This window comes from Simochromis diagramma, unplaced genomic scaffold (genome assembly GCF_900408965.1).
Source record: "Simochromis diagramma unplaced genomic scaffold, fSimDia1.1 OVJJ01000066.1, whole genome shotgun sequence".
NCBI lineage: Eukaryota > Metazoa > Chordata > Actinopteri > Cichliformes > Cichlidae > Simochromis > Simochromis diagramma.
The window spans coordinates 39,425-51,226 of record NW_024387195.1 but is presented as its reverse complement, the minus strand read 5'-3'; the positions used below and the strand labels follow the sequence as shown (position 1 = coordinate 51,226).

The window sequence follows — 11,802 nt, the reverse complement described above, 5'->3', positions numbered from 1 at the left end:
TTCCAGTCACCTTTCTCACTCACTATGTGTTAACAGACCTCTCTGCATTGAATCATATCTGTTATTAACCTCTGTCTCTCTTCCACAGCATATCTTTTATCCTGTCTTCCTTCTCTCAGCCCAACCGGTCGCAGCAGATGGCCGCCCCTCCCTGAGCCTGGTTCTGCCGGAGGTTTCTTCCTGTTAAAAGGGAGTTTTTCCTTCCCACTGTCGCCAAAGTGCTGCTCATAGGGGGTCATATGATTGTCGGGTTTTTCTCTGTATCTATGAAGCGCCTTGAGGCGACTTATGTTGTGATTTGGCGCTATATAAATAAAATTGAATTAAATTGAATTGAATCGTTCTGAGAACATCTCCACCTCCTACAAACAAACTCTCCTACGAGCAGCTGTCACAACCACGACAGGCAGAAGACTGGATTTCTTCAGGTCAGATTTCATGCAGTTTGCACTAAATTGTGTGTCACAGACTTTGTAGTTCACATTTATGTGACTCGTTTAAATCTTCTCCTCCTGAAAGTGAAACTCTTACAAACACATCAGGCCACAACCTGCTGCAGGTTAATGATTGATCTAAAGACAGCTGACCTTTGAGCAGGAACTTGTGAGTCTTTTATTGTGTTTAATGAAGCCTGCAGACATACCCACATCATATTATTTGTTCTCAGGGTTGTTCGGCGTGGTGGAGTGGGAACAGAAACTTTCTGCAGGTTAATTATTGATCAAAGTCATATTAAGGAGCTACTGGCACGGAGTCAGAGCAGAGCTTAGAAATCTGAAATATATCAAAGTATATTAAAGTTAAAGAGTTTAGAGAACACTGTTTGGTTAGCTGCCCCAAAGGCAGATGACTCACAAGATCAGGTGAGATTTCAGACCAAGGGAAAATCACTGGGATTATCTGTGAAGGGGCAGAAAAGGATAGACCTAGTCTACTTTATAGACATTTTGAAAAGGTAAGAGTGAATCTGTCTTCATTCATCTACATAGAAACATAAAACCAAAAACAAACCAATACAACCAAATCACACCCAGTAGGGGTGGGTGATATAAACGATATACGATAGAATCGATTAAATTTGGTCAACGATAGAGATTTTGGCCCTTTCTCAATATGTGTACTTGTGCGTACTTGCGTTCTCGTCTACTCGTGATACATCATCAGTCGGAGACCAAGTACTGTTCCAATTCGAAGTACGCATCAAGCCGAGTTCTCGCTCCGCCCGTTTTATCGAGCATGCATCGGTGGTGACTTGTGTGGACTTTGTGCAGCTAAATATCCCAGAATGCATTTCGTCCAAAACTCAAACGCGGCAATGGCGGACGAGCGGGGCTAAAAACTTTTAAATATTACTCTTTCTGGGTCACAAAATAAACGTTTAAGTTATTTCAAGCGAGAATGTAGCTGTGTAAACTTCAAATATCTGCTCGATTTATCAAGATATCATATATTTCCAAACGCGCTCCAACGCTTTCGGAGACGTCTGTGACCCGCCAGCTTCATAGCAGACAGCGAGGTCGAGGATCATTAGAGCTGGCGAGAACAGCGCATCGTTTTCAACCCCCCCCCCACGCGGTCGTCTATTGTATTGAGTGTCCACTAAAATAAAAATAAAAGCGTTCTAACATCTCACCTGCTTTTTTTTTATTAAGGTATGTACACGTATGTACATGTACACTATTTTTATTAATAGAGATTTCACTACTGAGGTTAAACATGATATATAAGTCACTTAGATCACTTCTAAATGTTAATGTTTGGCTTATTTCAGTGTTTTATTTGTTCCTGAGTAAACCGGTTTGGCTGTGATTAAAGTTAAGCTTCATAACATATTACTCACAGTTAAATTAAGAGGGGACGGCAGTAAAAACTCCGGACCTGTGACATCATCAAGTATGCTGGCGTTCCAATTGTACAAATCGCGAGTCCGTGCTCCCGTGCGGTCTAGGCAAATCCGGTCTCGCCGAGAACGCGAGTACGTACTTGCGTACTTAGAATTGAGAAAGGGCCTCTGACTATATCGCTCTATCGCGTGTTGATGATGTCATCAAGCTGCGCCTTTTTTGGTCGAAAGCATCGCAGTGGCTACAACAATTATCATCTGCAATTATGGCGGGCGACAGTCATAGCAAAGAGATGAAGCACTTTTGAAATGCGGGGAAAGCCAAAAACTGCGCTTCCTCCACTTCCGTAACATTGATTCATTAATGTTGAATTCTCTCGCAGCTGCTCTGTTCCCATGTTGTTGCAGTATATTAATAACTAACCTTGTATTGTGGATGAATAATCTCAGTTGTTCTCCTGACTGAAGTTTGGCCCGTGTATAGCATCCTGCTATGCGACTGCATTTGTCCCTGACCACCAGAATCCCTCACGTTAACTTTTATCGAGTGGAAAAAAAGTTGGCGTTCATCCTCCAGCTTCACTGTGCTAATGTTATGCTAACATAGCTGTGTCGCTAGCAATCACGTAGCACAACATTATATACCAGGTAGTCCAACTTCAGTAACCCTGCAAACGCCACTGCTGTTTAGTTTTCTCTCTTCATTTATGTTGGAAGTGGTAGCAGAGCTGTACGTTTGAATTAGTTTCAAAAATCTCTCAGTCAGAACATGGTATGAAATGTTTAGGTGGAAGCTAGCGAGCTAACTTCCTGCTAACTTCTAACTCCGGTAAAATTTAATAAATTCTGTTTTCATGGATGTTAAACTTAATTGTTACACCTGGTAAAGCAGCAACGCTGATGATTTAATTAAAGATGAAAGAATTTAGACCGTTTTTAACTCTCAGTGTTCGTTTGACTTTGGGACCTGAAGCGGACGGAGTTTTGGACCCAGATTACTCCGCGAAGCTCCTCACCACGGCAGCCGTAATGCTCTGACAATCCATCAAGCAATGCGGCTTCGTAGCTTACCAAAGTTCTACTAAAACATTTTTTAACAGATTTCTGCAGCCAAAATCGGTTCGAGGTCAGTAAGCACAACCAGAATTCATACATAAGCCACACTCTTGATTTTTGAGAAAATTAAAGGATTGTAAGTCCTTATATTGTGGAAAATACGTTATACAGAAGAAAAGAATATATCGCGATATATATCGTTACCGCACGTGCTTCAAATTATACCGTGATATGGATTTTAGGCCATATTGCCCAGCCCTAACTCCCAATTTATTTACAACATTTGAAACATACAGTGTAGCTCAGTCAAAACACTCCAAGGCCAAGTGAAAGTGCTGAGAGGGAAAAGATCATGATTAATGATTTATTTAAACTCATAACTGGGTGCAGCAGCTGAGCTTTGACCTGTGAGCTGCAGCTTAAGCTTCTTTTATGGTTCAGTGTTTAATGTGTAAACTGTTTATCACTGCAGAGACGCCTACAGGCTATCTACTGTTCAAAAGTGAATTGTTATATACAGTGTGGCAGCTGAGCTTTGACCTGTGAGCTTCAGCCTCTTTGCTGAGTGTTTAATGCTCATCTATTGAAGCCTGCAGACACACCCACACATCATCTGATTCGTTCTCAGGGTTGTTTTCTGTGTGTTGGAGTTGGAGCCGAAACCTGCTGCAGGTTAATTATTGATCAAATTTATATCACAAAAGGTGCAGCAGCTGACCTTTGACCTGTGAGCTTCAGACTCTGATGGTGTGAAGTGTTTAATCTGACGCAGTCTGCAGACACAGAGGACTGCTGACGGAGAAGAAGCGGAGGATTTTCTCTGTTTCTACACAGACCTGGTCCAGGCAGCAGAGCTGCAGATTGAAGACGTTCATGAGAAGAAGAACCTGAGTAAGTGCAACGTCCTCTTTGAATCCTGGCTCAGGAAGTGAATATTTGGTGTTTAAATAAGGTTTCTGTCTTTGACTCAGTCTGCTGTCACTTTTTTAGAGAGAAAAGGAGATTTTAGATTAACTGGTGTTCCTGCTGCTCTAGCATTAAAGCATAGTATAGGTGACCGCGCTGATGCCTGTTTATAATTTCACCAAAGCTAATAAACTGTTGGCTAAATTTTCTTGTTTTCAGATGTAAACAGAGGTGAGAGGAGCAGATAATAAGGATTAAATATTATGCTGAATAACTAAATTCTACTAGTCTGCGACGTAACTCCCAGCAGCATCACCTCATTTCCTTGACCTTTAACATGAGTTAGCTTAGCTAGCAGAGCAGCTATCTCTGCTGTCTGTCATGTGGCCGAGTCAAGTGTGTGTAGTAGACTTGTTAGCATAGCTAGCAGGCTGAAAGAGGCTAGCAAACTGTGTGAACACTTTGTAAGAGGTGAGCAGTAAAAAGAAGGATAAGGAGCTCCTCCAAATGCTGATAATGCACTTAACCTGAATTTACTGCTTGCTACATTATATGTGATGTTCAGTCGAAAACAATTACTTAAATTAACATTATTATTAGTATTATTATTAGTATTATTATTTGTTTATTATTCATAACATGGCTCCCTACTGTAGTGGTTTGAACAATTGATCTGTGGTTATTGTGTCCCTGCAAATTCAACAATGCGCCTCAATGCAAAGCATCAAACAAATATTTTTATTATCAAGTCATTCAACCTACTGGTTGAATCACCGTAGCTCTGACAGTGAAGCACACTCATTTTTATTGGTAGTCACCTTGTAAGCAATGTTCCCTCTAAGCTGCGCACGTGCGCATTTGCGCACTGTTGGCACGGTCTCTGCGCAGAGAAAATCTGTGTTGCGCACACAAAAAGAATTCTAACCTGAATTGAAATTAAAGTAAATATGTGCTGGTGTTTTAGCAAAGCTGCTGATGTGGAGTGAAGCCACGTTAATGACAACATGTACAACGATTGGAGATGTGAGCAGGACAGACGGAACAACTGACGGACAAAGTGTGGACTTTATACCAGTTTTTAAATTGTGTTGATCGGCCACGTAAAACCAGAGTTATGATAAAAATATCTGCAATGTTTGGTTTTCTTCCTGAATAGTATCTGTTATAGACAATGTTGTTGTTAATGTATGTTTGGGGGCGTTGCACCCCGGAACCTTCAGAGGTTTTTCAGGGTTCTCCCTGCCGGAATGTTATGTGTGGGACAGTTTCCTGTATGTGTGCGACTAGCTGTGGTTGTTTCTAAAAGTGGTCAGTAAACGTCCTAAACTGGCACTTGAGTTTCCGAGCATTTTTATCCTGAGGTTATAACACCTTTTTGGCGACGAGGATAAAAGCCGAACGCGGACAGTTTTGAGTTTTTGCTACGGATTTTGCAGTCGGACTACCGCTTCACATCTATGGCGACGATCGGATCGCTCACGGAGTTCGCCGAGGGAGACGGCGACTGGATTGAATATGTCGAGAGGCTGTAACACTTTTTCTTGGCAAACGACATTTCGGACAAAGAAAAAAAAAAGGTCAGTTCTTCTCAGTGCGTGTGGAGAGAGGACCTACAAGTTGATACGTAACCTGACGACGCCTCGGAAACCCGGGGACTTCAGTTTCAAAGAACTGGTGACGTTGGTGCAAAATCATCACTGCCCGAAACCCTCCGTGATTGTTTCAGCGGTTCAAATTCCACACTCATTCACGCAAGCTGGGAGTTTCGGTGACGGCGTATGTGACGGAGCTGAGACAGCTATCAGAGCACTGTGAGTTTGGAAGTGTGCTGGATGACATGCTCCGCGACAGGTTGGTGTGTGGTATAAATGATGATGGCATGCAGCGTCGGTTGTTGGGGGAGCCCACACTGGACTTTAAGAAAGCTTTGGAAATTGCTCAGGCAATAGAAACGGCAGCTAATAACACTAAAGACATTCGGAAAGCTAACAACAATATGCACTCAACCGAGGTGCATCCTGTATCTCGGAGTGTGAGGGGCAAACCGAGGGAGCTTTTGGAGTGTTACCGGTGTGGAGGAGCACACTTTGCCAAGGACTGTGTTTTCAAAGACAGTACCTGCCATAACTGCAAGAAAAAGGGGCACTTAGCCAAGAAATGCAGGGGCACTAAGGAGAAATCAAAGAAGGAATGGAAGACAAAACACAAACTAAACACGCATCACCTGCAGGGCATGGCGCCTGAGGAGGATGAGTGTGTTTTCAACATGTTTAATCTGGTTGGCTTTAATAAGTGCTGTGCGGAGCCCATCTATGCCACTATCCAGGTAAATGGGAAGGAGCTACAAATGGAGGTGGATACAGGGGCTTCAGCTTCGGTGATCAGCCAAGCCACCTACCACAGCTTGTGGCACTCGGGCGGGGCACCAGCTCTCCAAGCGACAGAGATAAGCGTGAGACAGTACACGGGTGAATGCATTCCCCTGCTTGGTGCTATAGAGGTGCATGCAGCATATCAGGGTCAAGAAGCGGCAGCAACACTACTGGTGGTGAAAGGGGAGGGGCCTAGTCTGCTGGGTCGTGACCTTCTGCAGACAATCCGCCTGAACTGGAGGGAAATCAGGTATGTAACGGTAATAGCAGAGTTACTGTTAAAGTATGCAGATGTGTTCAAGAATGAATTGGGCACTCTCTGGGGCACCACTGTGAAGCTGTGTGTGGACCCTTTGGCCCGGCCACGCTTTTTCAAACCACGCACTGTACCATACGCCATGAAGGCCAAGGTGGAAGCAGAGTTGGAGAGACTACAACAGATAGGGGTCATTGAGCCAATAGAGTTCTCGGACTGGGCAGCCCCGATTGTACCAGTGTTGAAAGAGGACGGAGGGGTGCGTATATGCGGTGATTACAAACTGACAGTGAACCAAGCCTCTCAGCTCGACGCCTACCCTCTGCCTCGAGTGGATGACCTGTTTGCCACACTGGCGGGTGGTCGGACATTCACAAAGTTGGATATGAGTCATGCTTACCAGCAGTTGCTGCTGGATGAGGAATCAAAAAAATATGTGACAATAAACACACACAAGGGGCTGTTCAAGTACAACCGCCTGGTGTTTGGCGTTGCATCCAGTCCAGCTATCTTTCAGCGCACCATGGACAATCTTTTGCAAAACATTCCTGGTGTTGCTGTTTACTTGGATGACATTTTAGTTACAGGTAAAACAGAAGAGGAGCATCTGCGTAACCTTGAGCAGGTGTTGAAGAAGCTTTCAGAAGCTGGGTTGCGTTTGAAGCGCAGTAAGTGTGTTTTCCAAGCCCCTAGCGTGACATACCTGGGTCATCGCATCTCTGCACAGGGCCTGTCCCCACTGGAAGAGAAAGTGAGAGCAGTAAAGAAGCCCCGAGTCCAAAGAATGTAGCTGAACTAAGATCATTCTTGGGCTTAGTGAACTATTATGGGAAGTTTTTGCCTGACCTCTCCAGCATGCTTGCTCCCCTGTATGGGCTACTGCACAAAGACAGTCAGTGGAGGTGGTCCCAAGCACAGGAGAAGGCCTTCAGACAGGTAAAAGAACTGTTACAATCGGCACCGCTCCTGGTGCATTTTGATCCGGAGAAGGAGGTGTTCCTGTCCTGTGATGCCTCCCCGTATGGCATAGGAGCTGTTCTTTCCCATCACATGGAAGAGGGGGAAGAGAAACCGGTCGGATATGCGTCACGCATGCTCACAGCAGCAGAAAAGGGCTATTCACAGCTTGAGAAGGAAGGCTTAGCAATAGTTTTTGCTGTGAAACGATTTCATCAGTACCTGTATGGCCGCCCATTTACTGTTGTTACAGACCATAAGCCCCTCCTGAGTCTCTTTAGTGAAACAAAAGGCATCCCACCCATGGCTTCAGCCCGGGTTCAGCGCTGGGCATTAACACTGTCGGCATACCAGTATCGCATTGTTTATAAGGCGGGACCTGAAAATGCGAATGCAGATGCTTTCAGCCGCCTCCCCCTCCCGGAGGTCCCCAACCAGTCGAACTTGCCCCCATAAACTGTGTTTTTGCTGGACAGGTTGGCGAACTCTCCGGTCTGTGCTAAAAACATCAAAGCATGGACTGAACGGGATCCAGAGTTATCTCAGGTTAAACAGTGGCTGTTGCAGGGCTGGCCAGCAACAGTGGAGCAGGATCAGCTCAAACCGTATGCCAAGCGTCAGCAGGAGCTCAGTGTTCAAGATGGCTGCATCCTGTGGGGTTCCCGAGTCATTGTTCCGCCTCCAGGTCGGTCACAGATCATTGAAGTGTTGCATGAGGCTCATCCAGGGATTTCTCGAATGAAAAGTCTGGCAAGGTCATTCGTGTGGTGGCCGGGAATGAACACTGCCTTGGAAGACAAAGTAAAAGCCTGTTCTCAATGTCAGTCAAACCAAAAAATGCCGCCACCTGCCCCACTCCACCCATGGGAGTGGCCTGGCCGTCCATGGTCCAGGCTTCATCTAGATTTTGCCGGCCCCTTTTTGGGCCACATGTTCCTGGTGTTGGTGGATGCGCATTCAAAATGGCTGGATGCCCACATAATGCCGACCATCACAGCCCCAGTCGTCACAGACACACTCCGGAGAATCTTTGCAACACATGGATTACCTGAGGCAGTGGTCACGGACAATGGGCCCACATTCACAAGTGGGCTCTTCCAAGAATTTATGGAGAGAAATGGGATCCGACATATCCGCACAGCACCCTACCACCCTGCCTCCAATGGCTTAGCGGAGCGCGCCGTGGAGACACTGAAAGACGGTCTAAAAAAAATGCCAGGTCTTTCCATAGAAAAGAGGCTCTGCCGTTTCCTGTTTCAGTATCGCATCACGCCTCATACAACCACAAGCTTGTCCCCAGCGGAGTTGCTGATGGGGAGGAAGCCCAGATCTCATCTGGACCTTCTTCGCCCAGATGTGGGAGCCAGAGTCACCCAGTCACAAGGTGGGCAGAAGGTGAGACATGATCTACATGCCAGAGGCTGTGTTTTCAAGCAGGGAGACTGTGTGTATATCAAAAACTTTACGGGTGGCTCACGGTGGCTGCCTGGTGTCATTCACCACAGTTCAGGGCCAGTATCTTTTGTGGTGGAGTTGTTGGATGGCAGACAAGTTCGCAGGCACAAGGATCATGTGAGAGCCCGCACGGATGGAGCTGAGAAGAGGGCTCAGAGTGGTTCGCACGCACATGGTGGAGACAGGACTGTGGACACTGTGGGGCCTCAGACTGGTTCACCCGAAGGGGAAGTCGTGTCAGCAGCACCTGAGATCGGGATTGGTTCTTCAGTATCACCAGAAGGGCTGGTGGAGCAATCTAAGTCACCTGAGCCGAACCCGGCCACAGGAGCTCAGCAGGCTCCTAGCCTGGAGAACCCAGCAGCAGGACTGAGAAGGTCAAAGAGGCAGCACAAGCCCCCTGATAGACTGAATTGTTAAAATAATGTGGTGTTGAATTCTCCCTCTCTTTTCGTACTTATGCATAATTGCTATGTTGTGGGTTTTTGCTTAAGGGGGGGGAAGTGTTATAGACAGTGTTGTTGTTAATGTATGTTTGGGGGCGTTGCACCCCGGAACCTTCAGAGGTTTTTCAGGGTTCTCCCTGCCGGAATGTTATGTGTGGGACAGTTTCCTGTATGTGTGCGACTAGCTGTGGTTGTTTCTAAAAGTGGTCAGTAAACGTCCTAAAACTGGCACTTGAGTTTCCGAGCATTTTTATCCTGAGGTTATAACAGTATCGTTGTTTATATTTACTGCAGGAAGAAACGGTAAAAACAGCATTGTATAAGGAAAACGCTCAAAAGCCTGTGAACAAAAACAACACCAAAAATCCCCACCCTTTCCTATTGGTCGAAAAATGTACCATGTCGACCAATCAAAACATGGCATTAAGTTGTTAAGAAACGGAGTGACGGTGGTGTTTTGAGATGTGAGAGATTTGAGACGTTTAGCCTGTTTGGAGTCTAAAGTTAGTGTGTTGTCTTGTGTAGTTAGTGTGTTGTCTTGTGTAGTTAGTGTGTAGTGTAGTAAATAGTGTTGTTGTGTGTGTCAGAACAATGAGGCGACTGCTGAGTGTTACAGATGTTACAGCAGTGACACATCTGCTGCTGTCAGGCCTGCAGGTATCAGGCTGTTGTTCTCCTTCATCTCATAGTGGACAGGAATTGTTTTTTGGAGTGGCACAAATAATTTGTGTGGCATCAGATTTGATGCAGAACAGCTGATTGTTCTGTAAATAGTTTGAAATGTTTATTTAAAATAATTGCCTTGGCTGTATTTTTAGGTAAACAGCTGCAAAAAACTGTGTTTGCATAACTCAGTTACTTTTTTGAAGAAGTAACTATATAATTAATTGCCCAACATTGGTCATTATTCACTGTATGTTGCAGACAGAGTTACAGACTCTCTCCCAGACCACAGACTCAGAATACAAGTCAGAGCTTTATATAAAAAAAAGGAAGTTGTGTTTTCAAAATTGGAGTTCAAGTTATTTTTCCTTCCAATAGTGTTAACATGCTACACAGGTCATGAACAAGATTGTTTTTTTAACTTTCATTGTAAGTGGGCTAAAGCAGTTATTTAAAAGTAGTCTAACAGAAATGTAAATGCTGTAAATTGATTATTTTAATAAACATGTAACTTGGATGGATTCGACGCTGGCGTGACCACAGTGCACACGTCTAATGTCGCTCACAGTGGATCGCTCAGGGAGTTTGTGTGTTCAGACACATGAAACATTAGAGGGAACATTGCTTGTAAGTGCAAGCTTTAACTCTCATGGATGAATAAAACTCATTAGAAACACTGGCGAGCAGTGAGTGAATAACAGGTCTGACAGCAGCAGCAGGGACGGTGCTGTCATAGTTTAACGTGGAGTCTGTCTGCACTCAAACAGTGAAGAGCAAAGAAAAGAACTTTAATGGTTCTGGGTCCTTTGACCCAACACTGTGGGTTTCTTGTATTATGGTTTATGTCTGGTTCATTTACAGTCTTATTTATGCTGCTTTGAGTTTCTTATACTTCCTGTTTAGTTCCTTGATCATTAGATTCCCTCTGTGCCTCTGTGTGTCTGTGTGTGTCTGTGTGTGTCTGTGCCTCTGTGTGCCTCTGTGTGTCTGTGTGTGTCTGTGTGTGTCTGTGTGTCTCTGTGCCTCTGTGTGCCTCTGTGTGTGTGTCTGTGTGTGTCTGTGTGTGTTTGTGTGTCTCTGTGCCTCTGTGTGCCTCTGTGTGTCTCTGTGTGTGTCTGTGTGTCTCTGTGTGTCTCTGTGTGTGTCTGTGTGTGTCTTCTGTGTGTGTCTGTGTGTGTCTGTGTGTGTCTGTGTGTCTCTGTGTGTGTCTGTGTGTCTGTGTCTGTGTGTCTCTGTGTGTGTCTGTGTGTCTCTGTGTGTCTCTGTGTGTCTGTGTCTGTGTGTCTGTGTCTGTGTGTGTCTGTGTGTCTCTGTGTGTGTCTGTGTGTGTCTGTGTGTCTCTGTGTGTGTCTGTGTGTCTGTGTCTGTGTGTGTCTGTGTGTCTCTGTGTGTGTGTGTGTGTCTGTGTGTCTGTGTCTGTGTGTGTCTGTGTGTCTCTGTGTGTGTCTGTGTGTGTCTGTGTGTGTCTGTGTGTGTGTGTGTGTGTGTGTCTGTGTGTGTCTGTGTGTCTCTGTGTGTCTCTGTGTGTGTCTGTGTCTGTGTGTGTCTGTGTGTGTCTGTGTGTCTCTGTGTGTCTCTGTGTGTGTCTGTGTGTCTCTCTGTGTGTCTCTGTGTGTGTCTCTGTGTGTGTCTGTGTCTCTGTGTGTGTCTGTATCTCTGTGTGTCTCTCTGTGTGTCTGTGTGTCTCTGTGTGTGTCTGTGTGTCTCTCTGTGTGTCTGTGTGTGTCTGTGTGTCTGTGTCTGTGTGTGTCTCTGTGTGTCTCTGTGTGTGTCTGTGTCTGTCTGTGTCTGTGTGTCTGTGTGTGTGTCTGTGTGTCTCTGTGTGTGTCTGTGTGTCTCTGTGTGTCT

The 11,802-nt window shown here is 45.3% G+C and overlaps 2 pseudogenes; both read left to right on the top strand.

The window, feature by feature from the left end:
- The first annotated feature begins 5,134 nt into the window (after positions 1–5,134).
- On the top strand, positions 5,135–9,282 carry LOC120745250 (annotated as a pseudogene).
- Positions 9,283–9,299: 17 nt separating this feature from the next.
- The window catches only part of LOC120745249, a 15,263-nt pseudogene continuing 12,760 nt past the window's right edge, over positions 9,300–11,802 (top strand).